General features: G+C 41.8%; 1 protein-coding gene across 6 annotated transcripts in view; it reads left to right on the plus strand.

Annotated features, from left to right (window-relative positions):
• Positions 1–27,706, plus strand: part of NBEA (neurobeachin) — a 1,788,010-nt gene that overhangs the window by 494,296 nt on the left and 1,266,008 nt on the right. The window lies entirely within an intron of this gene.

Consider the following 27,706-nt stretch of genomic DNA (forward strand, 5'->3'; position numbering starts at 1 on the left):
ATCCTCTCTGTCTCTTCAATACATACATCTTCATGTGCCTATGGATGCTTCACGAGAACGTTCTAGTTTCTCTAGCTGCCTTAGCCAGCTCAAACTGACCTGTATGTCATACCTAGATTTATTCCTATCCTAACAAGAAGTTGCAGTTCACGTGAATCTACCACTTACAATTTATGGGTGTAAAAGGTTTGTTTATTGACGAAGCAATTTAGGATAACTACCTCAGATTAGAACTTCTGGGCCTCACATAAGGGCTTTTGAACTCACTCAAAGTACAAAGGAAGATATAATTGTAATCAGTCTCCACAATAATTCTACGCAAATCGGACATGGAAAGCTACGTCTTCATAATCTTCCTATGAGTTGACGTGAGGATAAGCCTCTTTAATTGTGTTGGAAGTGAGAAATAAAGAAAAAGAACAAAAGAAAACTGTAAAAAAAGAAAGAAAATGGAGACCCACCCCTACGCCTAAACATATGGAAGTGGAAAATGTGCCAGATCAATAGAATTTCCATCACCGTATTGGTCATTTACCATCCTAAAATTCCTCTTTTCCTGATTCTGTGTACTGGATGTGGAACCTGCAATACTGATTGCGCATTCGTTTAAACTATTTTTGACTGCCCAATTTGGGTTTTGAATCTGCCCCAGAGAGAATAGGTTTTATATTTCCATAGTTGATGTGCATGCTGAGTAGCCAAGAAGAGAAGAGAGTGCAAACTGGGCATGGGTAGAGGAAACATAGCTGACCTTTAATTTTGTTGTGAGCTACTTCAAATGGACCCTAGGGTATTGGGACTTTTCTCACTCTATCTGGCTGATATATCTTTGATGACTCGATGGAATGCATTATCAGACCTCCAGTTTACAGATGTACCTACTAAAAAAGATTAACCAGTTCAAATTATGCAAAGGCAGACCATTATGGGAAAATATCCACAATCAGCATTTCAAGTTCAGCAAATTCAACAGAACCTTTAAATTCAGCCAAGCCATATAGTTAACATGGTTTATACTGATTTTCTCTTAGATGATATGACACTGTGATCCCCTTAGCCATTGATTAATGATGGATGAGGTAGCTAGGTAGGGGCCTTTCTACAGGTATTCCAATTCTATGAAGGAAGTTTTCAGGTTACGTTAGGTGTAACATCTGTAGCTACTAGTGGGATGCTTAATAATGCCAGATCCGTCTAGTAGTGGGCAGGCTATGAACCACACAGATTTGAGTCTGATCTTTGGAGTGGCTAGTTCATTGCAAATTGTATTCATCAAGGTCTGCAATATCATTGTCAGCAAGAGCTCACTCATTAAGCACAATCCCCAGTTGTACTTGGTGGCTGGCACTGTACTTTGATACAAGGGTTTGGCTCCACTATTGACTTCATTGCCTAGACTTGTATTCTAGGGTTCTATGAAGGTTGCTAGATGGGTAGTTGCATTGGATCTCCACAGCAGGCATTCCATTGCTGAGGTCGCAATACTCTGGCTATTCTGCCCTTGTCCGTTATTTCAGATTGATTGTTTTGCCCGATGCCAAATTGCAGCCTGGAATGTATTTAGATGTCATTTCTGGAGGGGATGCTTTGAATACCTTGCAAGGAATTTTGAATGTTAAGCTCTGCATCGATGTGATGTAGTGCAACTGTTTCGAGATTAGGATGATTAGGTTTGATTTCTGTAGGTTCAAAAAGTCTGGTGGCTTGGTTTTTCATTTTCTGAAGCTTTTTGCTGCTCAACTGTTCCCCCTTAAACTGACCCATGCCTTGTCAAATGCATTCCAATTCCAAACTATGAGCATTTTCAGCACTCTGTTGCTACCTGCCTAGGTTTGCAGTATACAAATAGCTTTACATAGATACATACTGTAAGAATTTGGGTTACTGGTTGAGGGAGGTGAAGCCCTTCTCAAGCAGGAACCACAATCCAGGTAACGGTGAAGGCACAAGCAACCTCCAAATTACCCTGTGCTTGGCACAGAGCAGTCTGCTTAAGGTAGAGGCATTGTGTAAAGTATGTATGCAGCACTTCAAACAGTAATAAAGGGAAAACACAACACAAGAAAAATTCTGACACCAATTTAGAAAAATAGAGTAAATGTTAATAAATCAAGAACAAAACGAAAAAGTCCCATCACTAGCACCAGAGATATGCAATTTTATACATCTAAGGGAAAATAGCACCAAAAAGCACAAAGTGCCAACTGTGGATATCTGGTCCTGCCTGACCGGGACAAAGTCATAAGTTGTGACCAACAGCGATGGGCTCGCTGAACAAGAGTATCTTAAATCCTGGTTGCAAAGAGTTGCAGAGTCACACGTTGAGGATGCGTCACGCAACCGAACCAATGCAAGTTCCTGGTCGAAGATGTATAATGCTGCATCGGTTCCGATGAGCTTCAGGGGTGCAAGGTCCTGCATCATTGTTGAGGAGGCTGTTGAAAAGGTGCCTGCGAGTCAAAGTCCTGTGTCGGGGGTGCATTGCATAGCAGCAGTTCTGAGGAGGATGTGGGCTGCCAGGGTGTGCGAAGGCCTTGTGCTGGGAAAGTCCACACAGCAGAGGCAAAGCGTTGGTTCTGCTCGGGGTTGTTCCACACAGGAGATGAGAAGTGTTGGTTCTACTGGGTCCACAGATTGGCTGTCAGAGCACTTTCAGGCTCACTTCCATGGTTCCAGGACTGGGGTGGCAGCACTTGGCAGGGTAGGACTCACAGATATCAGGGCCCAAGTGTGTGATTCAAGTTGTTGGAAGCCTGTTATGTCCCTAAGGCTTCTGATAAGGAGGCCAACCAACGAGCACATGGAGTCACTGTGGGGTCCTAAGTTTAGAGATGCAGGTCCAGTCATTCTCACTCAGTCAGGAGGGCAACAAGGCAAGAGGTCAGCAGTCCTTCAGAGAAGCAGTCCAGCAGAGTGGCAGTACTTTGAGCAGCACAGCAGTCAATCTTCCTGGAAGAGTCCATCGGTCCAGAAGTGTACCTAAGAGTTGGACCTGGGGATCCAACATTTATACCTGGTGGCCACTTCAAAGCAGAGGAAGCTTCTAGAAGTTTCAACCCCCCTGAGGTGTCAGGCTTCCCCTCCCTCGTTACCCTGGCACTAGCTTGTCTGGGGTCACAAAAAGACTGACTAGAGACAAACCCTTTGTGAGAGTACTCGGGCAGATCCTTTGTGATGTGCATGTGTGGTAGGTGACAGCTCCTCCCCGTTGACTCAAAGTGCTCATCTTGCCAACCCCTATCTTCCCTTTGTCTCACTGTCTTGGAGCAATACACAAAGGCCAACTGCCAGCTACACCTAGTCATGTGACCCAGGATCAGGCTGCAGGCACCAAATGGTTAGGACAAGAAAATGGCAATTTTCTATAAGGGACATTTTCAGAATGGTGATTAAAAATCCAACTTCACCATTAAAGAGGGCTTTTAATTGCAATTCTTTAGGCACCAAACTCGATCTGTCCATATGCTTACAATTGGACGTTACAGCTTATTAACTATAATAAGGTAGCTCCAATGTTATTCTATGGGAGAAGTAGGCCTTGCAGTAGTGCAAAAACAAATGTAGGGGATTTTGACTACCAGGACATGTAAACTTAAAAGTAGCTGTCCTACTTTTTAAATACACTGGACCATGCCCTCTGGGCTGGTCTGAGCCAACGAAAACGGATTCAGAAAACAAGACGATGAAGGCAAGAAGACCCTGCAGAAAGGGTCAAGTCCAACACACACACACATATATATATAAATGTGCCAGTGAAACTGGCACTGAAGAAAGCCACACGACTGAAACGTGTCTGCCTTTGCGTTTCATGGACATTTCACCATGCGCTTCAAGTAATGTTTTATATAAACCCCACTTGGCACACTTACCTGAGCTGTGTCGGACCCATTCATAGAGTGAATGAGGTGGTGAATTTAGATGTTAAACCAGTTTGCAGGCACTGGTGACCGACACGCCCTCTCGGTCAGGAGCAACGTGTCTGCTGCACTTTAGGATAGTATCACATACAACATGTTGCGCCCCCCAACAGTTTAACAACCACAGCGCTGACATTCATGCAAATGGGAGAGAGGAGCAGTATTATCTGCAGAAAGAAATTTGGTGGTTTTGTAAGCTGTGACATTCTCTTGATTGGGCTTCCCTGGCGGTTATGGAGACCGCTGGCCAATACATTTTGGGACATCACCTGGTGTACGAACGCTGAATTACTGAATAGGCGTTCGCGAAAGAATCGTAATACCAGCATGGAGCAGCCCGGGGATGAGCGCATAGTGCAGCCCCAGGTAGGGACTTTACATCTTTAAGCTGGAGGAGTGGTTAGACCACAAACTCCAGTGGACAATTTCGTTTTTAAATAAGCCCCTAGAGAAACACCACCTTGCAGTGAAACTGGCACTGAAGAAAGCCACATGCGCTTCAAGTAATGTTTTAAATAAACCCCACTTGGCGAACTTACCTGTGCTGTGTCGGACCCATTCTGAGTGTGAATGAGGTGGTGGACTTGGATATATATCTATCTATATCTATATATATATATATATTATATATATATATTACCTACTGGCGGTCGCCAGTAGGTAGTTATAGTTAGGACCACGTTTCCATAGGAAAACCTCAACATTCTATTTTGAATAACTTTGGCGCCGGTCGACGAATCCTCGCGAATTTCTCAAAATAGGTGGGGCGCTACGCTCCGCTCCTACCCTGAAAGTCTCGGGGGGATTCGTCAAGCGGGGGCTGAGATAAAAGGGGGGTCCCAAAACGCGTTTTTCCCATGCATTTTTCCATAGGACCTTTAGAACGAGCTACAGCCCGAACGGCTGAACAGAATTACTAGAAATTTGGCAGAGAGGTAGTCCCTAGGTCAAGGAAGTGCCTTTTGTAGGTTTGGTGTAAATCTGTTCAGTAGATTCTGAGAAAATAGCCTTTAAATCAATATATATATCTGAGCCCGCTTACGGTACGCTTACCGTACGCTTACGGTAAGCGTACGGTGGCGTGCGCGAGCGCGATTCTGATTGGCTCTTAGATCTTAGTAAACATTCGAATCGGCAGAAACCAGGAAGCGGCGTCCGCCATTTTGTCTACCGCACTGAGTGTTATGTATCAAACATGATGGCCAAAAACATGTTATGGGGATGTTTTGACAACTCCCTCTCACATAGTCATGTTGAGGGAGTCCCCAAACATCCCCCAAGAGCAAAAACGGCATTATTTTTTTTTCGGCAATTTCGCGGGGTACGCTTACCGTACGCTTACCGTAAGCGTACGGTAAAAAAATAAAAATAAAAAAAACACTATCCACACTTTCTCCACCCCTTGTGCAAATGGTGGCCGAAGGCCACCATTTGTGCATGGCTTATCAGAGCACAGAAATTTCCCAAAAAATTTCAACAGATTACCTATCACAAGGAAGCGCATAATATGTCCTCCATGTGCGCACGGTGCGCGAAGCGCATCGTGCGTACATGGCCCATCTAGCGTAACGTGGGCACGGCACTAACTGCGTAAAGTGGGTGCGCGGTGCGCGAAGCGCACCGCGTGCTCACTGTGCGCGCACGGTGCGCTTCGCGCACCGTGCGCGCACGGAACGAACTGCGTTAAGTGGGCGCGCACGCCACGAATGGCGTAAAGTCACTTAGCATTTAAAAAACCGTACAAATTCACTGAAAAAACCATAGGTTTCACACACGTTATAGTTAGGAATTAGCATTTAAAAAACCTTGCAAATTCACTGAAAAAACCATAGGTTTCACACATGTTATAGTTAGCGGAAATTTTACTGATAAAAAACCAATGAAATTGCCCCGTTATAGTTAGTGCTGGCAACTATAACTCACGCGACCGCAATCTTCTGCTGATGACATATGTGTCTTTATGAAAAAAAAATATTTGTAATATATGTATAGCTAAAAATGTATGGAAGAAGACATGGGCAAATAAGTGTCTAAATACAGTATTAGCATCAGCAGAGGATTGCGGTCGCGTGAGTTATAGTTGCCAGCACTAACTATAACGGGGCAATTTCATTGGTTTTTTATCAGTAAAATTTCCGCTAACTATAACATGTGTGAAACCTATGGTTTTTTCAGTGAATATATATATATATATATATATATATATGTGTATATATATATATATATATATATATATATTCTGCACAGAAATAACATTTAGTTTTAAAATGTCTTTTGGTCTTAACAACTGCATGCAGTTAGAGGACATTTTCAAACTCAGTTTGATTTACGCATATCGCTGGTGATATTTGTGTGTGTAACAATGTATTGAATTTTTAAAACCTATAATCTGTTCACATCAGTAGTATATAAAGTAATTTACAGTATCATCTATTTTTTTCCATTCCTATTTATATTTTTCACTGTTGTAATATTGCTGCTCCATTCACCCCAGTGTGCAGGATGTAAATTTCTTTCATAGAACATATTTCATGGACCAACGCTGAACTTCACCAATGGGTGCTTCTACAGAGACACTAATGGAAAGACACTTACAGCACTTTATAGAGGACATCATTGTCCCCTCCAGGTCCCATGCAAAAGGCACCTTTAGGTGTGCCACCTCCTGAGTGATGTACTGTGAGTGCATCCTGTGCAGCTACTTATGTAAAATTGAACAGGCATTTGGATGAAGGTATTTTCAAGTTTGTTTGCTGTCATGGGCCAATGCCAGTGAGGGATTTACCACTCTACATTGCTTGAATCCTAACGTTGTACCTTTGCAGTGAATGTTAAAGAAGCACAACTATCCAGGAGTTCTAAAAACAATTGTAAACACCAAATGCACCCCAGGGGCACTTTAATAATATGATTCAAGAGTTTAAACTGGATACTTATTAAAGTGTTAAAAACAATTCATCCAGTTTCAAAGTTGGGCAAATAAGAGTTGAGCAAAAGCAGCCTATTCAATACCCTCCTTGTAGGCAAGCTTCTTCACTTCCAGACCGGACTATTTCACATCAGGAGTAAATATAAGGGTCATTGTCTTACTGCAAGGAACATAGCTCTCGGATGTCGATTCTGTTGTGAATAATATGACTTTTGAACATCATTCTGCAGTGGAATGCCTTTACGACAAATTATATTTTAAGATTTAGTCCTAGTGACCCTTACAATATGCTGAGCTAGATCTTTACCGGGTTTCATCTTAAAAACGCTTGTGATGTTGGAATTAGGGAAATGTAATAGTGAGATTTTATTTCATTCTTCCTTTACCTACTACTAGAATGTAAGTTACAATTGGACATTGATAGCTACATCCTTTCTCTTAGTTTTTCCAGCATCTGTTTGCAGCCTCTGGAGCATGACTCACCCAATGCAATGGATTTATTTTGTGTGTGTATCAGATGACAATGAGGACCTTCTCACATTTGGGGCCGGTCACTCAGACATTCCCAGGCTGTAAACAAGATATCAGTGATTGGTTCAGCACATTAGAGGCCTCTGGCCTAACAACTCTGGGGAAAAATGAGATAGTGGAATTTATTGGGATTTTGTTCCTGCCATCAAATATAGGAATATGCCACACTTGTGACACTACACTCTGATGCGGTTTTACGACCGATGTAGACATTTGTGGGTATCTGCCCTTTCTGACTTAAAGCACAGTAACGGAGATACCAATTCTTTCTGATTTATAAAATCTTTGCTTTACTTTGTCGTTGGACTTGCATTATATAAATGTACATACATGTTTAAAAATTGAAATTTTGGACATGTAAACTATGAATGTACTGGAAAACGAGTGCCATTCATGTGAATATTCCGATTATAATTGCTTAAACATTTATATGAATACAGTGTTTATAAGCAACAAAGCTGTTTAGGAAGGAAGAAACTCACATTATGTGAATAGTTTTATTCCTTTTGTCTTTATTCTCATATGTATTTATTTTGTAGATGAAAGCTTCAATTCTCCATTGCTTTCTTTTTTGACGCCCAGGTTGTGTCTGGGTCTACATATGTGGTAAATGCAAAACATATATCCTAGTGTTAATAAGTAATGGGGAAATGTAAGTCCAAGTATATAAAAATAAATACATTCATAAGAAAAGATTAGTCATTTGTCATTGGGCTCAGCAGTACCCTGAAATTGGTCATGCCTCACATGGGTCAAAAGCGCTAGAAAAGGCTAGTGGTGTCTGCTGCAGGGGTCTAACTCTTGGATAAGAAAAAGTGGCGCACAAAAATGAGTTCGATGTAATGGATACAATCCTGACAGGACCATCACATACACAGACTTGTGATTAGATCCTGTTATTTTCCAAATCGAAGCACATAAAGCGCGTAGTACATACAAGAAATTCAACTTGCAGCATCAAGTAAACACCATAAAAAGATGCCGTTTTCCCGTAGGTATCCTAAGAAATACAGCCATGACCATATGGATACTTCACTTAGTTTGATATTCCAGCAGCACACAGTGGAAGCAAGCAATATCTCTGGAAGAAACCAATAACCTGAAACTCTTCATAATTGAGTCCACAGCTTGGGCTCAAGAGAGTCCCTTGGTCGCCCACTTGGGCTTCCCACTAAAGGCAGCTCTGGGGTGCCTGGATGTAGCCATTGCTACAGGTGCACCTCGTTCTCTGTGTCCTGATCCACATACTAGTCCGACAGACTCCGTGAGAGGGAGGGGAGGTGAAGTCCTGAACCCTATGGCCCTACCTGCTTATCTATGTAATACAGCGGCTGGAGGCACACATGGCTGTGTTCTAGCCTTGTGAGTAAACCAGGTGACTCAGCCAGGGTAGAAGCCTGCACAAGCACCATGTTGCCACCCTGTGGCTCACCCTTTCTACAGACAAGAGGAAGGTCTGTAGCCAGGCCACTGGCTCTCCTTCTCAAATTAGGTAACCGTGGGAGGCTTAGAAAGTGTATAAAGAAGGTATAGACTCCTTCACAAGGAAGTACTCCCACCCGTGAGGCAACGCCTGTAAAAAATAATAATAAATAACATTTAAAAAATGATTTCCCCTCAGAGCTTGCCCTTTGCAGCCCTTGCATTGTGGAGTAACTTAAAAACAGAGATTCAGGAGTGTGGAAAACCCGTCCTAAGGTTTAGACTTGTGACGCTGCTGCATCATTCTTAAAATACAATGACATTAATAAACAGGAAATAAATGTATCCACAGTTAAAAATTGCAATCCATATTTTAATGTATATCTGCATTTTAGATTCTATTTTCTGCACCGTCACGTTTCTTGCAGAGTCAGTAACAAGAAACCTTAAATATGTTCCTTAAACTCATTCGGTAAATGTAAATGGGAGTAACTTTAACATACAACTGTACGAAACCTAATGTCATTTGTTGGGTGTGAGGATTGTGGTGTATTATATGTTGTGGTTGTGTTACCTTAATGTGGAATACATTCACAAAACTGTCTTAGGTCCAGTCAGGCTTGTTTGTAAAACCTTTAGCTCAACCCTGGGTAGCTCTGGCTTTGAGCAGAAGGGCTTAAACAAAGGAATTTGTTTAAAGCATTTAGAGACAACAAACAATGGAGTAAGAAAGTCACGCACCACAAAAGAAATCTGACACCAACTAAAAAAAACAGGTTGCATTTTTAGGAAGTTTTGTAGACACCAATATGAGCAAAATCTGCCAGTCGGTTACAGAGATATAGATTTCTAAGTAAAACATAAATCTCAGCTTTTTAGTCAAAAGCGCTAACCAACATTGGTAACCATAAAGTTTAGAAACTTGTGAAAAGTTTGAAAGAGTTGTTCGGCTACTCCAGTCCAAGTGGGGCGACCAATTCTGACGGGGGGAAGGTCAGGGTGGCCAATAAAGAATATTTGGACAGTTAGCTTCACCAAAGCAATCTCAAGCCCAGTTACACACTTTACATCAATACCGCCATAGATTTCAATAGAGTGGTCCTGATGCTATTGATGCAGGATGTGGAGAATGCTGAAAGATGCTCTGGGTGCTGTGCGGTCGATGGGGTTGTCCTTGCAGTTATTCCTTGGTCCTTGGGTAAGGTGGGGTGACTTTGGCTACAGGGGTCGGTGTCTCTCGAAGTCCTCTTTGAGCCAGTAGAAGGCCAGCTGAGGCTGGGCTACCAGGCTCCATACACAGAGGGTTTAATAGTATCCTTTGGTAAAGGCTGGTGTCCCTCTTCGGTGACTCAGATAACACTTCCAGTTCTGGCAGACTTGAGTGGAACTTTTGTCAATCGAGGATCGGTCTCTTAGGTCGCCCGCTGTGATCTGAAGAATGTGGCAAATAACTTGCCAGAGTGGGCTTCTTCAGCTTTGATGGCCCTAGATCAGGTTCCAGGGGGTCAGCGAAGTTACTCTTGGAGTTACTTATTTGGTCTGGGCCTTGGGAGTGACTATTTTTATGAACCAGGAGCCAAAGACGCAGGCCTCTCTTTGCTAGCCCAAGGTGCAGCAGGTGCAGTCCGGCAGTGGATGCAGCCTCTCTTGCCAGGTCCAGGGGTCAGCAGGGTAGTCCTTCAGTCCTTTCACCAGTTCCATAATGATCTGAGGTGCAGGGTGCCAGGGATGCCATATTTATTACCTGAAAGTGCCCTGGGGGGGGGAATGATGAGGGCACTAGCCAATGACTACCAGGAACTCTCCTGCCCTGTGACGACTTCCAGCTATGTGTGACATCTAGCAATCCCAGAGTGCACTATTGTGCCCACTCTCAAGATGTCTGAAACCTTGCTAGGATGTTAGGAGCTTGGTAGCCCACCCTAGAGGTGTGGCTGCATGTGGGCTACACACCCACAGGGAAACCGGTTTGGTCACTCGTTTCCCCTCTCTGTTCCCGCCTCCAGCCTGTCTACCTGAACAAAGGGGCAATTCCTCAGGATTGTGATCATCATTCACCCACCAAAGACTGCTTCACCTTTGAAGCTTGCCTTCTGGGCCAACACCCAGAGTAGCTTCCTGCAAGAGGGGGGTAACATCTCTTCCTACTTGGGGCTTCTATTGTTTCTGAGCCTGGGAGCCATTCACACAACTCCTCAGCAAGGCAGTAGGCTGTCTGGTAGCCAGCAACTGTGTAAGGCCTCTGGACAAACTGAGCAACAGAGTAGCAACTTTCTAAAAGTTTCCTTTATTGCCACAATTAATTTGATACCTTGAAGTGCCCATTTTAGTTGTCCCATTCAGAGGTAAGTCAGACTGACAGGTCAACCGGTAACTCTGTGTTAGCCAATGGGGCTATTATTTTACGACAGCAAAAACATCAATTTGGAAGTGTTGCTATTAGGACTAGGGGTGGGCGGAATTTGCGAAATTCACTTTCGCAAATTATCGCGAAAATGTTAAAAATCTCCGCAAACACGCGGAAATATCGCGAAGATGCAGAAGTTTTTTTTCCCGCCCGTTCGCAGTATTTTCTGCGTGGTCGCGGCTCGCCAACTTACCCATGCGGTTGCTTGCGGGCGCGGCCATCTTGTTTTCACTTGTCTCGCGGTGCATGATCGCGAGAAGAAAGACGTGATCGTGCGACGCATGACGTTACTGCGGGCGCGAACTGTCGCGAGACAGCGCAAATGGCTACCAACAATCCAACATCTCGTGGAGAACGCGACCGAATCGGGAAAACTTGTCGGCGAACGCGGAGATTCAGGTAAGGCGATCGCGCGCATGCGATAATGTATTATTTTACAGCGCGAGCAAGAAACAAATTATCGCTAAGCTGCGGAATGCGGAAATTTTGACATTTTCGCGCTTTCTGCGGAACGCGAAAATGCCAAATTATCGCAATATCCGCGAACGTAACGGAATTTTGGCCCAGGCCTAATTAGGACATTTTAAAAGTACATGTCCTACTTAATAATATGCAGCCCCCTGTTTTAGGGCTCCAGAGGCCTTCCTTAGTGGGGACTTATGTATATTGTTATGGGAGGTTGGGATTTTGCAGTTGATTTAAATGGCAAAGTTGAACTAACAGTTTTAAAAATGCTTTTCCAGGCTGCAGTGGCAGGCTGAGAGCCAATTTGTATTCTGTCACACACAGGCTGCACAATCCGTGCTGCAGCCGTGGGGGATACTGTTTTACATGCCCTGGATACTCTTGGTACCATATACTAGGGACTTCTAAGTAAGCCAGCCTATGCAATTGGGTTAGCCAAATCAACATACATTTTGTAATAGGTTAGAATACTGGCTAGGAGGTTGGGTTAGCAGGCCTTAGTGTAGTCTTGGAGTCGAAAACAGAGCAGCATTGGTCCAAAACGTTGTGGTGGTCATTTAAAAAAAGAGGCATTCCCTTTGAATGGGAGACAGTAAGAATGCTCTAAGTGTCGTAAGGAGTATTTTTTGAGTGAGGCCGGTGTACAACTGGGGTTGATTGGTGATTTTTGCCTCTGACATGCCAAGAGTTATATAAAAACATTAATTGCATTGGAAAGTCCGTTTCTCTGGCCTTGGGCAAATGTGCATTTTTGTTTTCTTTTCGCAAACATATGCAATAAGCAAAATAACTTGGGAAACCTATACAAAATATTTGAGTATCTCACCAGCCAGACACCACAACCCTGCAACAGAAGTGTGCTTTTTTCAAGCAGCTGTGCAGTGCTATCAGGCAAAAATGGTGTCACTCACAGTGCAAGACACCAAGTGGATAAAGTAAGTTGACTGAATGTTTCATGCTGTTGGCTGCAGTGGACAGAAGCAAAATGAGGATAGCACTGGAAGAGACCAAAGCCCCTCATATAAGTGTATATGTAAGTAGATCTCTTATGTTTTTTAAACACAAGGCTAGCAATAGTGAAGCTGTCTCAAGGCCAGACCTAAGCATAGTTTATTTCCAAGTCTCACTGGCCAGTGAGAATTGTGGCCCGTTTTCAGGTGCAAAAGATCCTGCAACCTCTTGCATTTGACATTTTAATGGTCAAACTGTGAAATCTACTGCAGATCGAAGGCATTAATCAGTTTATATGGTTCATTGAAGAATTCTTTGTGCCATTGAATAGGGAGCAATTTCAGCATTCCACCTTCAGGACTGTGCAGCAAGGTTTGCTCTTTTAACAACTCCCTTTCATGGTGTGCTGCTCTCCGCTAAAAGTGCCCACTGAATGGAAGGCAGAGTCTATTAGGCTATTTTGCAGTTTGTTGAAGTGAAATGAGAACAGTTTGTTCCAAATGCTGTTTTTCATACAGGGATTTAGAGATTATGGCTCTCATGCAGTCATTCATCGTGCCATTTGCACACGTTTCTGCCTTATGTCCTCTATTTTCCTCTGCAAAAAGTACCAGCCTTAATGAAACCTTCTAGATGAAGGACACAACTAGGAACATGTTGTCTTTCCCTGGGGATCTTTATTTAGAACAAGATATTCCTTCCTTCTCTCTTGAAAGTGGGGAAGCCGGAGGCAAAGACTTACGTTTGCCTGTAGGCAGTGGGTAGGCACTATTTCATTTGTAATGTGGAAGACACAGTGCCCTTGATGGTGCATTGTGTGTGTGTGCATAATAGTGATTGCACATTAACCTGTTGCATGTGAGGTTTTTGTTCTGTGCATTTCTTCATAATCTATTATTTATCAATGTTGATAGGGATTTATATGTTAAAGTATATGCAACCTGTCCTGTTATTATGCAGTAAATATCTCCCTTGCAAGCTTGGCTACCAGCTTGATGTTTTGGGTGACATTTGTCCATGCTTTATGTACAAATGTATCCAATGTGGCCATCCATTTTCTGCACACTAAAGATGCCTTTTGTAGGCAAAGTTTCTGTCAGGTGAATGGAATACCAGTGAAGTAGGCTCCAATGATGCACACCAAAGACCTTCTTAAGTTATCCACAAAGAACAATACAATACATTAAAAGAATGCAAGAACCACCATAAGTTCATAAAACTGATAACCACATTTACCTAGCCACCTCACAAACCTTTAAGGAACTCAGTTTGGGAACTGAAGAAAAGTTGCTTCAATACTTTAATTGAAAGTCAACGGGAGTAACCATAAATCGGGAAGTCTGTGAAAAATCACTCCTATAGGAAATAAGATGACAAATTAAAAAAATATCTAGGTGTGACTATGGAGTCTTTGTAGGGAGCTGTGGTAAAAATCAAGCCTTCTTCTGAGTATATGAAGCCTCAGAGCACTTGAGGATCTGCACTGTTGAACAATGTACATTTGGGACTTGTGGATTACTCCTCTCCATCATCAGTTGTCTCAAAACCTTTTCTGTTGACAGTGCAGTGGTGTAACGATAGCCCCCACGGTGTGGGGGCCCCCGAACTCCAGGGGGCTCCCTCCTGAACTATGCACAGGCGGTAGCTGAAAGCTCCTGACTGGCTCTGGAGTGGGGGGGGGGTCTTCTCTATGTACTTTGCAATGGGCGCACTCAAGTTGTGTTATGTCACTGTGACAGTGTTGGAAAGGCATGCCGCATAGATGGCTTGTTTAAACGAAAACAATCAGATGTAGTTGAAGTATCCCTGTAGGCTGGGGGCTTGTAAAGTTTCAGAAAAATGTTGGTTTTATTAAAATAGTGAGTCTTGCTGAGTGGTAACAATTGTCGTCATACATGTTGGAGAGTGTTCAGATAGTCACTGAAATCTGTCAGTAATATTCAGAATTGAGATCCACAAATCAGGGAGCACTCTTCATCAGGTCATCTTATTTGCAAACCAGAAATTGCAGGTTCTAATTTCTCAACCTCTCCACCATGGACTGCCAGCACCATGGTTTAGAACAGGCAGGTTGTTTGATTTTAGGAGCACATCTGCACTCCTCTTTGATACTATCTTCCTGCACTTAACAGCTACTGGACAATCAGGATTTGGAGGATAGTGCAGCTTCAGCAACAGGCAGAGTAGCCCCTATCCTGAAGGTGAATGAGAAAGCTCCTTGGAGTTCTGTAGTGCAATTAAAATACTCTTTTACATCTTCAGTCAAAGAGTCAGATATGATGTTCTCCAAAATCGGTTAGTACAAGGATTGTGGTTGAAGCATGACATTTTGTCAGGAAGGTCTCATATCTTACTGTTTACACTTTTGAGCTGGTATTGCACCAGACATAGTCTTTCTCCTATACACATTTATACTACAAAATGACCTTAGACATATGATATTCTGTCATCAGTCTTACACACCATACTTCTCCATCTTCCAGAATTGTTTCTTGCCCTTTCTATTGGCTACAAGTTACATCTGCTACCATATCAGAATTGGATAAAGTAAACACCCACATAAATCATTCATTTTTTGTCACTGCCCAATGGACAATGTCAGGTCACTTGCTTTCCCTGTTGTGGAACACTTGGGATATTCATGGGATAGGTAGGCAACGTATGGTTTCCAGTGTTCCTCAAACAGGTTGTCAAAGGTCTCTATAAACCAGACAGGGAAGTGACTTCTTTTGTGATTCAAATGAGCTGTGAAATGCCAGTGGGTCAACCAGAGTTTCTCAAAATTGGAACCAGCAACTATTATTAGAACAATGTGAACCAATAAAAGAACTATCACCACAAATCTCACATCCCCTTTTCAGTACGATTTGTTTTTTTGATACTGATGCCTTCATGCTTCGTCCTGTTGGCTTTTTATTCAAAATTCAAGGTCACTGGACTGCATCTTGCTGTCTACCCAGTCCAATTAGTTGATCACAGTCTTCCATCTGCCAGCATGGCAACAGGAAGAAGACTTGCTGATCTTAGGTGCTGTTTTGTTCAGCAACACCTCTCTTCATGAACAGACCATATCTACTTTGTGCGGATCAGTTGCATATGTCCAAGCAGTATTCCCAAGCTATATTCGCTCCACTTCTCCTAACTATTTGGTCAGGTTCTTATAGAGATAGTTGTACAAATGTCTCCCAATCAAGCTGATAAAAATTGTGAGCTGAAAAAAAACAGATGATGGGCGGAATACTGAACAAATCAAACATTCACCCCCAGTCACAGATCTGGGTCTAATCCTTCATTTTTTTGCTCACCCCTTATCCCCAATTTGGACCTAGCCATATGCAAATCAGTCTTTACCCTGCTCCCCAAAGGAACAGTCCAGCCTGAACTGCCAGGCCAGATCCTCCCTGAACTGGAAACAAGCATCCTGGGACATGTTTCGGGGTTTCGCCCCTCATCAGCCAGGCTAGCTTGAATCCAGTGGCACAGTCCACATGGGACCCATGACTGGGCATACCCTTCCACTTAGGGTGACAAAAGCAAAAAGAACAGATGATGGATGGAATGCTGAACAAATCAAACATTCAACCGAAGCCACAGACCTGGGTTTAATCCATTGTTTTTTTGCTTCCCACACCACCAAAGTTTGCACCCAGCTATATGCAAATCAGTCTTGACCCTGCTCCCCATGGGAACAGTCAAGCCCGAACTGCTATGCCACGTCCTCCCTGGACTGGAAACAAGCATCCTGGCACTGGTTTCAGGGTATCACCACAATCAGCCAGGCTAGCTTGAATCAAGTGGCAAAGTGAGCACAGGACCCACGTCTGGGCATACCCTTTCCACTTAGGGCGACAAAAGCAAAAAGGGAAATGACTTCTTTTGTAATTCAAATGAGCTGTGAAATGCCAGTGGGTCAACCAGAGTTTCTTAAAATTGGAACTAGCAACTTTATTAGGACAATATGAACCAATGAAAGAATTGTCACCACAAATCTCACATCCTCTTTTCAGTATGATTTGGTTTTTGATACTGATGCCTTCAATGCTTTGTTCTGTTGGTATTGTATTCCAAAATTCAAGATCACAGGACAGCATCTTCCAGTCTGCCCATTCCAATTAGTTGATCACAATCTTCCATCTGCCAGCATGGCAACAGGAAAAATACTTTCTGAGCTAAGGTGCTGGTTGGTTCAGCAACACATCTGTTCATTAACAGACCATAGCTACCATATGCGGATCATTCACATGTCTCCTAACTATTAGGTTGGGTCCCTATAGAGCTTGTTGTACAAATGTATTTCAATCAAGCTGAGAAAAAGTGTGAGCTGAAAAAAGACTAGCCAATGAAATGCGAAGTGTCTATAGCTAAGATATGCATCAGAGTATGCCAAACTAGTGGAATTAGGTATGTAATTTTTCATGCCTCGGAAGTCACTAAAAAGTATTTTAAATAGGATTACAGATTGTTGTGTTTAGGCCATATTAAAGTTAGGATATTAGTGTGATTATGGATTACAATTACCAGTTTTATGATCCAGATTCATAGTGATTTAGCACTTATTCATTGGCATCATTGGTCATCAAATACTGGTGTAGCCTTAATGTGAGAAGCAAGGGATTGAAAAGAACAAACTTTGAGTATGAAATGTTATCTTTCACATTATTAATTACTGGCTCCCACGCAACAGGTATTGCATCCTATACTAGCACCGATATCACATGATGAGTGAGTTATTACTAATTTGTTCATTTGACTGACCTCTGTGATACCTGACTCACCTGCCCCATCAGTGTAGGCCAACAATAGTGTAATCTGCTCTGATAAGATGTATATACTTATTTTACAGAGCACAGGTGGCTGATTCTGTTTTGAAGGCCTAAACCCACAAAAGACTGTGAAAAATGCACTGTTCCTTAGTAGTACGCTTAGTGATATTTGAGAACAGTGTTCCATGTCTCCAAATAAGCATGTAACCACTCTGAAAATAGTTACACCACACTAAGAAGGATAATTTTTAATGAACTCAAAAATCCGATCATGACGACAAAAGCCATATGACTTGGTCGATGTGTTTAAAAATCAAAGTGTTGTGTTGATACTGGGGGGTGACATGAATGCAACGTTAGTTCCAGAGATGAACAGAATAACAACCGCAAATAGAGAGACAGCGTCCAACCCATTGTGAAACGTTGTCAACTCACTGGGATTGTTAGACTTACGGAGGCTACATAACCCAGAAGTCAGGCAATACACATTCCACTCGGCTCCACACAGGGGGTACTCCTGACTAGATTACCTGATGAAACAGGACATAAATGCACACTGGTACAGAACACAAAGCGAGGGGTATTTCTGATCACTCCCTGGTGGCGGCACTACTGAAAGGACCCACTGGACTCTATACTTTACCTCCCAGACTGGACCTATGGCTTTTCCTAGACAAACAGGTCTAGGGCAAGATAGCAGAGCGTACGGATCAATACTTTCAGGAAAATACGGGAACAGTAGACTCAGCCTGTATGTTATGGGAGGCGTTTAAGACGGGGGCACGTTCAGGATATAGTGGGAGGGAAAAAGAAGGAACAAGCTCTCCAGTACCAGGCGCTGGAAAGAACCATTACACAAGTGGAAAGAGTGGCCGTGAGCACTAGTGAATCTGCAGCACAGGCTAGACAGCAAATGCAAGTTAAATAAAAAGAAATTAAAGATATAGTAGAGGAGGCGGCTAAGAATTATGCACAAGCAACCCAAAGGCGGCTGTGTGAAGTGGGGGAAAAGCAAATAAGCTATTGGCCTGGTTGGGAAAAAGGGATAAGGAACAGAGTTGGGTGCGAGAGTTAAACACCCCGTAAGCAGAGATAAAAAAGACAGGCAAGGAAATTGCTGCAGTGTTGGCAGATTATTACGAAGCCCCATATAAGCCCACGTCCACCAGAACAAGGGATGACTGTGTGGAATTGCTCAGAGATATCACTGTTACATGCCTATCTAGGGAGGATAGCAAAGAGCTTGAGGAGGAATTCACGACAGAGGATATAGTAAGGGCGTTACAATCAGGGAAAGCAGCTGGTCCTAATGCAATACCTGTGGAGCTTTATAAAGGGGTGGCATCGAAAGTGGCTTCACATATGTTAAATATGTTTAAGGAACCTCTTGAACAGGGAGAACTGCCAATGGACCAAAGATTAGCGGTTGTTGTGGGGATTCTGAAATCCAGGAAACCGCCGGAAGATTGTGGATCATATCAACCAATATCATTGTTGAATGTTGAAGCCAAGGTGGTAGCAAAGGTGCTGGCAAACAGGTTGAGTGCGTTTATCGCCTCTGGGATACACCCAGACCAGTCTGGGTTCATGCCACATAAGAGCATAAGGCTCAACCTGCGCAGGCTCTATGGAGTGATACACATGACTAAGACCAACCCAGACGAGGAGGCAGAATTAGTGTCCCTGGACACGCGGATGGAGTTTGACAATATAGAATGGTCAAACCTACAGGCAGTGTTGGAAAGAGTTGGTCTGGGGCCAGGGCTTCGAGCATGGGTACAATTCCTATACACAAATCCATTAGCTAGAGTCCAGGTAAATGGGGTGATATCAAGGACGCTGCAACTTTATAAAGGTACGAGGCAGGGATGCCCACTCTCACCCATGCTCTTCGCGCTGGCACTGGAACCGTTGGTGGCGTGGGTCAGAATGGACCCATTAATCCGAGGAAAAAATGAAGGGGTGCAATGGGTGGAGAAAATATCCCTGTATGCGGTTGTTATATTGTTATGTCACCCAACCTACGTCATCGATCAACCGATAAACCAAATTATTCACCTATACCATCTATTTGGAACCTATTTGGGATATGAAATCATTTGGCATAAATCCCTTCTCTACGTGCTAACTGGGATAACCCCGATGTTACTGAGCAGTGCAAGCTCCCCAGCAATTTGAGACACATTTGAGTATCTGGGCATAATAATATCAAAGGGAGATAATACATGTATGGAGGATAACCTGCACCCCCAATTGGAGAGACTGCGCAGGGACCTGCAACACTGGAGAAAGCTCCCATTGATGTTGATGGGATGCGCAGACCTATTAAAAATTATGGCACTGCCCAGATTCCTGTATGCACTGTAAAATACCCCATGTAAGATACCCCAGAGTTTTTTTAAACTATTGACGCAGAACTCAGGCTGCTATTGTGGGATGGTGTACAGGCTAGAATAGCCTTACAAAAGTTACAGCGCAGTTTTTGAGGGGGGACTGGCATTTTCAGATATTAAAAAGTATTACTGGGCAGCCCAACTCTTGACCATTAATGAGTGGGTATTTGCAGGGAGAGAGGAACCAGCATACAGAGCTGACCATTACTATATGGGGGAGGGAGGATACCTCTCTGCGTTGTACCACCGGTGATTGAGCGCTGAACTACTCACATATACACAACCAACACTACAGGTGTGTAGGGACGCCAACACATTCTTGGGGTGGAAAGATAAATTGACAGGGCGAACGCCACTCAGGCACTCCGATCAGCTGAAGGTGGTGGGGCACCTAAAGGGCTTCCGACAATGGCAAATAATCGGGATTGATTATTTGGGTGATATATGGAGGGAGTGTAAAATGATAAGCTTTGCGGACCTGTAAGAGGAATATCAAATGTCTGACAAAGAAATCCTCTGATACTTACATTTTAAACGTGCCCTGGTAAGACACGTCCCAGAGGGGGAGCAAATACCAGAGTATGCCCCATTGGAAGACAGATTACTCTGTGATGTATGATGAGAATGGAAACGTACGGTGCAAAAACAGGTCAAGGGAAACAAACCCAAATGAAAAAACCCCTGGAAATGTGTAGGCGAGGCACTACACAGTAGATATAGAACAAAGTCCTGTGCACACGTATATAGATAGTGGTTTTCGTGTTAAAACCAAAATTAGAACTTTCTTGTTGCTGAAATTATGAGCATCGACATCAGAAGTATCTTAGATGGGGATTTTAATATCAATCCAGATCAATACCAAGTGAAACAAACCAGCCGACACGTGTTTCGTCACAACGTGGTACAATTGTGACTCTTCAGGGCTGGGAAAGACACAAAACAACAAATGAAATTAAATTAAAAAACAAAAGAAAAAAACTGACTGGCGTTTGAGAAACGATATAGAACGGACTGCTGATGAAAAGTGAACACCTCAGATAACGTGGAGACCCTGTGTTGTGGGAAAACACATTAATTTAGTGACTTCACACTACATAGAGAACCAAACTGAGTGCAAAACAACGTTGTGGAATAAGCAATGAATATTGATGGCAGCGCATGTACGTAGTTCTAAAAAGAGACAAAATAGGCAGGAGCTAAGTCTGAGTATATAAGCATGAAACATTTGAGATTAGAACATTGGTGAGGTCTACAGTTTTGTGACTGGTGACATGATACAAAAAATAGTGGATACTGCGGAAAACTTGATTGAGAAGTGATACTGTTACAAAACATGAAGGTAATAAGTAAATGAGCCGAAACGTAAAGACAAAATGTTGAAACGAATCAAGGTATACACGCTATGTCAGGATGATCACATAGACTGCAATATAATGGGGTAAATGATGACATCTAAGAACCACAATTGAGGGAAAGTAGGAAGCATGAAAAAACAAAAGCAAAAGTGGACTGACACAGTAATGAGTCTTATAGTAGCGTTCATAATAAAACTGGAATGAGAAAATTAGAGAAAAGTTGGGTGGGATGCAGTAGGTGAGAAAGGCAGTAGAGAAGAAAAGTAAAGTATAAGTAGGCTGACAGAAAACGGACCTGTGTAGGCGTTTAATGAAACAAAAATATACTACAAGGGCCGCCTATATATAATGGAAAGTTACCAACAAAAAAGGCATGTAAGGCCAGACGAGATTTAAAAAGGAAATGGACAAAAAGTCTAACGTAAATATCAGATAGGCCTCCCATGCTACGTCAAAGACAACATTGGGCATGTCAAGTGGATAGAAGGTTGAAAATAAAGGCACAAAAGGCCTACCTGTATTAATGGCAATAACATGGCAGATCTAAAGGAGAGAGGGGAAACGGAAGGTAAAAATATATAGTAAACAGCCAATATTTACGTGTAAACTAAGCGCTAAAAAAAACAACAAAAAAACATGTGCACTCACCGCGGTACCGGTGATAATTCCGACCCGGTGTACGACACGGGTTTGATCAAAATGACACAAGCGGGAAAAAGGAAAATCAACCTCTTCCTGCGTCCACAAGTTAAGGGACGTAAAAGCACAAGACGGGTGCGTCTGTGAGGTATAAACTGGGAAAAGAAAGGGGGAAAGGACAACGTAGTGTGAGTCCTGACAAAAATTATAACAGTACATGGGAAATGGCAGCAAGAAAATAAAGGGCCCGGCATCTAGTCAGCTTACCTGCGTTCAGGATCCTGGTAGCAGGATACACGTAGTCCTGTCTGGGCTAGTGGAGGCGAGTGAATGAACAAGGAAGTGATGTAGAAAAATGGGGAGCGTAGCACTAGAGCGCGAGGATAACTTCCGGTAACAACCCAAACAGGAAGTGAGTATTAGGTCGGGAAAGAAACCACAAAATAATGTGGAGAGGGAGGAACAAAGTAAAATAATCCGCCGACACAAGCGAGGAAACGCAGTGTCAGTTGAAAATGAAGCTAAGAAAGTATTAAGCATCAAGTGCAATCTGATGGCATAATACCGAATTAAAATAAAATTAAAATTAAAATAAAAAACATGCCCCTGAGTATTGTGTTGGGTGTGGATGAAAAAGAACAGAAATAGAAAATAGATGAAGTAAAATGGTAGAGGATATAAAGGGAGAGATGGACACGTACAAAGAGTGCAAAAGAAAAAGGAAGGTTTAGAAGGATGTTAGATGAATGTTCAAAGAAAAGGAAAGCAGAAAGCTGGTGTCTAAAGTATCAGTAAACAAAAGTTACAAAAACAGAATGTATCGAGCAAAAACAGGGTTCAATTAAGGAAACAAAAGGTATAAAAACAGAATGTGTGAACAAATACACGGTTCAATAAGGCCTAATGTACAAAATATTCCTGTTTCCAATTAGTGTACATCAGCCTATATTCAGTGGTTAGCTGTATGAAAAGGGATACAGTGTCATATATCGGATGTTATCAGAAAATCATTAGGGTCACAATAGCCTATAATAGGCATGCTCTCAGTACTTGGTGGTTAACTGTATGGAAAAAGGGCATAGCAGTGTCATACATCAAGCGTTATACGAAAGTCATTAGGATCCCAGAAAATATTGTAGTTCGTGGTCGATGTTAAGACCATGCTTTACTGATTGAAGACGCATTATCCAAGTGGCCTCCAGTCTTCTTAGTCTCAATTTGCGGTTGCCGCCCCTGACACTGTTGTCGGTCACATCGATGCCAAAGAAAGTCAAACTCTTGTGAGATCCTTGAGTTGCACACGTCGCTATGTGCAGGGACATCGGGTATCTTGCATCTCCATTATGCATTGCCCTAATGTGTTCCATAATGCATTCCTTCAGGGATCTGATGGTGCTTCCCACATAGTGTTTTTTGCATGTGCATTCTAGGATGTACACTACATACCTAGTATTGCAGTTGATGTTGCGGTTTATGTTGTATTTGTGTCCATTCCAACCTTTGAATTCCTTTGTACCATTTCGGGCCCATTTGCAAACCCCACAACAACCACATTTGTGAAAATCTATAGTGTGGGGGGGTTAACCAGGAAGAGGCGGTAATCGAGCGTGGAATAGTCGGGCTCAGTCTGTTTCTTAGAGTCCTACCTCTTCTGAAAATGATTTGTGGATGAGTGGTTATGCAATCTGCAAGTGTTTTATCAGCTAGAAGTGTTTTCCAATGTTTGTTAAAGCTTTTCCGCATTGTGACACTTATCTCGTTGTAATCCATAATGAGCCTCACAGGTTGTTTAGTGGTCTTGTTCTTGGTCTTGGTTTGTAAGGTCATGTTTCTTTTAGTGTTGCCAATTCTCTTGGCTTCTTTATTGATGGTCTGTATTCCGTAACCACGTTTGGCAAATCTGTGTTTCATGTCTGACAAGCACTTCTCAAATTCTGTGTCCTCACTGCAGTTACTCCTTGCTCATGTGAATTCCCCATAGGGGATTGTCTGTATCTGGTGTAGAGGATGTGAGCTGTCTGCATGGAGGATGGCATTACATGATGTTTCTTTGCGATAGAGTTTACTGTGAAGTATATCACCCCTGACATATAGTTCAATATCCAGAAATGTGACACAAGTGGGGCTAGAATGACAAGTAAATCTCATATCCATATCATTGGAGTTCAGGTATTTGCAGAATGCATCTAGCTTATTTTGTGAGCCGGACCAGAGGAGGAGACAGTTGTCAATGTATCGACCCCAGTAAATGATGTATTCAGTCCATTGTGCTCCCTTGCTCCCCCATATCCATTTGGATTCAAGTGAGCCCATATACAGATTAGCAAAAGAAGGGGAAAATCTTGAGCCCATAGCTACACCCTTAATTTGTCTGTACCATTGTTGGTTGTACATAAAGCAGTTGTTGTTAAGTATAACATGCCCAATGTTGTCTTTGACTTAGCATGGGAGGCCTATCCGATATTTACGTTAGACTTTTTGTCCATTTCATTTTTAATTCTCGTCTGGCCTTACATGCCTTTTTTGTTGGTAACTTTCCATTATATATAGGCGGCCCTTGTAGTATATTTTTGTTTCATTAAACACCTACACAGGTTCGTTTTCTGTCAGCCTACTTATACTTTACTTTTCTTCTCTACTGCCTTTCCCACCCACTGCATCCCACCCAACTTTTCTCTAATTTTCTTTTTTTATTATGAATGCTACTATAAGACTCATTACTGTGTCAGGCCACTTTTGCTTTTGTTTTTTCATGCTTCCTACTTTCCCTCAATTGTGGTTCTTAGATGTCATCATTTACCCCATTATATTGCAGTCTATGTGATCATCCTGACATAGCGTGTAGACCTTGATTCGTTTCAACATTTTGTCTTTACGTTTCGGCTCATTTACTTATTACCTTCATGTTTTGTAACAGTATTTTTTATCGTTCCATAATTGTTCTTTGCGTATCACTTCTCAATCAAGTTTTCCGCAGTATCCACTATTTTTCGCATCATGTCACCAGTCACAAAACTGTAGTCCTCACCAATGTTCTAATCTCAAATGTTTCATGCTTATATACTCAGACTTCGCTCCTGCTTACTGTCTTTTGTCTCTTTTTAAAACTACGTACATGCGCTGCCATCAATATTCATTGCTTATTCCACAACGTTGTTTTGCACTCAGTTTGGTTCTCTATGTAGTGTGAAGTCACTACAGTGATGTGTTTTCCCACAACACAGGGTCTCCACGTTATCTGAGGTGTTCACTTGAGTCACAATTGTACCACGTTGTGACGAAACACGTGTCGGCTGGTTTGTTTCACTTGGTATTGATCTGGATTGATATTAAAATCCCAATCTAAGATACTTCTGATGTCGATGCTCATAATTTCAGCAACAAGAAAGTTCTAATTTTGGTTTTAACAGGAAAACCACTATCTGTAAACGTGTGCACAGGACTTTGTTCTAGTTTTGTATCTATATTACTTTGGGTATTTCATTTCTTGTTTGAAGCTTTTATGTTGACGACTTTGTTGATTTCTTTGTTACTATGCTCTGCCTGCTTACATCGGTTAGCCTCAATGATACCAACTCATATGTCGCTTGCAATTTCAGAAGATAGAGATACTACAGGACATGGTTGATAAGTCTGACACCTTGTTTGTCTTTATTATTGCAAAATGTATTAAAAACAGTCTTTAAAAAAAATCAAAGGGTTATTTTAATCAAATCAATTTCAACATCCCATTGCCTAGTTTTGTGGCAAGGACTTTACCCTTATAATCAGGATAAAGGTGGGCAATTCAGTACATACACTTCTGCTAAATATATGTGGATCACTTTAAACTAGATTCCTAGAGGGATCAGAAAAAATAGATCTATTACTCAAAAACAGGATCACTTGCGTGCCTCCAAGACATTTTCAGTTGGAAAATCCTCTATTTGCTTACTCAAGTTTTACTGTGCCTTTTAACAATACTTATGAAAATGTGATCTGTCTGGCGAAACCATAACAATAACAGATAGCCATGTTGGGCTGAAGAAAAACATTGAAAATGATGTTGTTTATGCAGACGATAGCATTGGTATCATAGCTGGTGATTTATTTTGGGAGTCATGGAATGGTGCAAACTGGATAACAAACTGGAAGTTTTTTTGTAGAAATTGGAAACATGAATTCAAAGCTATAACTCAGAAATATATTACTAATATAACTGAGGCAGTTAGAAGATTTTGTATCATTTTTTGCTGCAGAAGTTAAGTCATCAAAAGGGAGAAATGGTAGAGAATAGCTAATGATTCTTAATGAGAATTTGCCTAATTTTAATTACCCATGTTTTAAATAACCAAATTACTGCAGATTAGGACGGGGATTCTAATGGACAAATCTATTATTCCTTTTAATTTCTATTGTAATTAGCATGGTTCTGGTGAGAATATACCAGCTGTCAGAGCCCAGCCTAATCACTAGAGACCCATGTATTTCAGTAGACCTTTGGAAATATTGTGATTACCACTGGAGCCTAATGATCACAATGTTAGAGCTACTCTCCTTAAGCAAGGAAAAATCCCAAATATCTGAAATAAATATACAATTTTGCTAATCTGCAAAAATTAATTAATGTCTTTTAGCCTCTCATGCTCGCCCTTCCTTCTTGATTGACCCAATGGCTAAATTATTTGGGATATTTGTCAGATACTGCCTAGTGAACGCTCTGAAAGTCTTTAATGTGATACTTCATAAACCAATATGCAGTCTAGTGGCATACTGACATCTTTAGATTATCATGCCACAAACTTAAAGAATTGGCATATTCCTAAAAAGGCAGTAAAATGATCACATTCTTCAAAGATGCACAGGTGCTTCTGTGCCATTAATATGAGATTGGAAAATAGGTGACCGCATCTATCCAGGCTCATGAGTAGTATGAAAAAATATTGACTGTAGTATTTGATTTTCAAAGAAAATGTTTTAGAAGCATAATTTCAACTTGTCAATATCTTGACTGTAGACCGCTACAACTAGCTCCATTATCTAAATAGGAGTGCAATTGTGTGTCCTAAAAGCCCCTCTCAAAGACAGTACTTGGAGCTTTGTTGTGTTCTGAATAGAAAAATATAAAGTCTTTTCAAAGGGAAACAGAAAATGTAATACTAGGTTTGTATCTAAAATTGATGTGTATCTGTTATTTAATAGAACTGGGTCCACAAAACCCCAAACATCCAAACATCCATTTTTTATTTTTTTTGTTCATCTTGGCATCTTGGCACACAAGGATAAAACCTGGTATAAAATTGAGTGAGTTAGATAATTATAAAATGAATGATGTAATGACCTCTCGTATACACGGTGTTTAAACAATGCATTTATGGAACCAAACATACTCTGAGATATTGTAAAAGCTACATCGCGGAAATCACTCTTCTGCAGAACACTGGAATAATCATAGTGTCGAGTCACCCAGTACATTTGTAGTTATAGGAAAGCTTTGCCTGTGAGCAGTAGGAAACCAAATGTATGGTTTTGAAGTCAAAGTGTGACTCACTAAGGACAAAACTTTCCTACAATGTATTTTCCTGCCTGTGATGTTGAACTGTCTGATTTTAAATGCAAATTATTTTATTCAGTATTACATTTGTATAAAGTGGGCCTGCAAAGGAGTAGCAGAAGAGAAATTACCATACATAGGGATTTCAGAATCGTCAATGACCCAGTTCACAAAATGTTAATGCTTGAGTAGGGTTAAATTGTTCCCAGAAATTCAGGAGCAAGTCAAAAGTAAGTAACAGCTATTCACAAGCAGATCTTTCTGCATAAGAGCCTAATCATGAAGTTGGTAGCCATATGGCTATAGGAGACTCATCAGCCTATCACAGTGGAAGTGATATAGTTGGTTTCGCTCTGTGCAAGGATTAAGCCTATCTATTTTTGGTGGTGTTTTACTACTGG

The sequence above is a fragment of the Triturus cristatus genome, chromosome 8, assembly GCF_964204655.1.
Source record: "Triturus cristatus chromosome 8, aTriCri1.1, whole genome shotgun sequence".
NCBI classification, from domain to species: domain Eukaryota; kingdom Metazoa; phylum Chordata; class Amphibia; order Caudata; family Salamandridae; genus Triturus; species Triturus cristatus.